The 2,104-nt window shown below is 41.9% G+C and overlaps 1 non-coding gene across 1 annotated transcript; it reads right to left on the minus strand.

Moving 5' to 3' along the window:
• Positions 1 to 616: 616 nt before the first annotated feature.
• Trnai-gau (transfer RNA isoleucine (anticodon GAU)) lies at positions 617 to 691 on the minus strand. Its single transcript has one exon. It is a non-coding gene; the product is annotated as a tRNA-Ile (tRNA).
• Positions 692 to 2,104: the final 1,413 nt, after the last annotated feature.

The following is a 2,104-nucleotide window of genomic DNA, read 5'->3' on the forward strand; positions in this document are numbered from 1 at the left end:
TGAAGACTTCAAGATCGATGCTTTAATGCTTGAATCATTCAATGTTTCCAATGGGAGACCTGGCTCTTGGAAAACACTGGATCCAGGACTGAACCAACAGGTCCTCGGGACTATGCAGCCCCTTGCTCTGCTGTTCTGAAGGAAACCTTGAGTCTCAGCACCATCATTCAGTTGGAGGGAAAATTGAGGCAGATAGAGAGGAAGAGGTCATCCCAAATCTAGTAGACAAAATAGCCTGATCCAAACTCAGTTAAATCCAAATCCAGGCCTCTATCTCCAAATCCAGGGCCTTCCACATTCTCTCAGGACACCCAGCAGTTTCGTCTAAGCTGGGCACTGCAGAAAGGGGCCGTATTCTCCCCCTCCCCCCATTTACAATCAACTGATTCTTTTATGTTTTGGTGATTCTACACTGTTTATTTTCTTGCTGTTGTTGTTGTTCTTTTTAGATCTACATGATAGTAGAGCATATTTTGACATATTATTCATACAAAGTTATGTCCACTGTTGAGAGCCACAGCCGAAGGGGCCCCAGCAAACTTCCAGCTGCTGGCTGATGATTGGCTCACAGCGGCCCCAGCAACATCTAGCTGATTGGCTCCTCTGCGGCATTTGGTGGCCCGTACGGGGAATCGAACCCGCGACCTTGGCGTTATCAGCACCAAGCTCTAACCAACTGAGCTAACCGGCCAACCAACAGCGCCACCTCCATATGCTGGGAGGCCCCCAACCCCCGCAGTTGATAGTTGGGATCCTGAGACAAGATCTCAAATATTAACATGCCCTGTATTTGAGGCAGGAGGGCAGCGATTTTACCAAGTTTTAAATTTCAAAACAGTGAAGCAGCTAAAAGAGGCTGTAACAACCTATGGTCCTCAAGCACCCTTCACTGTAAGCATGGTCGAATCCATTAACAACCTGAACATGACGCCAGCAGATTGGGCTAATATGTGTAAAGCTGTGCTAAATGGAGGACAATACCTGTTATGGAAGGTTGCCAATGAGGAATTTTGCAAGGAGACGGCTAGGCGAAATGCAGCAGCTGGTTATCCTCAGAGAAATCTAGATATGTTGTTAGGAAAGGGACCTTATGAGGATCAGCAGCAACAAATTGCATATGATCCTGGCGTATACGCACAAATTGCTGCAGATGCAATTAAGGCATGGAAGACTTTACAAGGACATGGAGGTTTACAAGGTCAATTATCTAAGGTAATACAAGGAGCTAATGAACCTTATGCTGAATTTGTAGATAGGCTTATTCAAACAGCTACCAGAGTTTTTGGGAATACAGAACAAGCAATGCCATTACTAAAACACCTGGCTTATGAGCAAGCGAATCGTTGGTGCAGAGATATCATTAGACCATGGAAATATGAAGATTTAAACACATATATTAAATTATGTAGAGACATTAATGAACAAGAGCAAGTCGTGGCAGCTGCAGTAAAACAGGCTTTAGATGCCAGAGACATTAATGAACAAGGGCAAATTGTGGCAGCTGCAGTAAAACAGGCTTTAGATGCCAGGCCAAGAACATGCTACAATTGTGAACAAACAGGACATTTTAAAAGGAATTGCCCCATTGGAGGAGGGTTTAACAAAACTAGTTATCAAAGGAGTATAATTTAAATTGGGTAAACAACTGTTGAGGATTGTTTTAATATGTAAACAAAAAAGAAGGTTAACAGATCTGTCTGTTTACTTTCACCTTTCCTTTTCATTATATTTAATAATTCTCTTAAAGATAATGTAAATTGTTAAGAAAATTGTTTTCTTTTAGTGCCTTCTGTAATGTTACATAATTTTTTCTTTAGCCATTATTGCCAGAATTCCTATCTTCATCCCAGTGCCGGTGAAGACAATGTAAATTGTTAAGAAAATTGTTTTCTTTTAGTGCCTTCTGGAATGTTACATAATTTTTTCTTTAGCCATTATTGCCAGAATTCCTATCTTCATCCCAGTGCTGGTGAAGTCAAAGATAAAACCAATCTACAGCTTCTACAATAGCCATCACTGAACTGCTTGCAGAACTTGCCTGGACACATTGTGAGCTCACCTGTATGCATTGTGAACTATCTGTTGGTGCAGCGACTTGTGGTAG

The sequence above is a fragment of the Marmota monax genome, unplaced genomic scaffold (assembly GCF_021218885.2).
Source record: "Marmota monax isolate L192 unplaced genomic scaffold, Marmota_monax_Labrador192_F-V1.1 WCK01_AAM20220418_F8-fsc00003, whole genome shotgun sequence".
Taxonomy (NCBI): Eukaryota; Metazoa; Chordata; class Mammalia; order Rodentia; family Sciuridae; genus Marmota; species Marmota monax.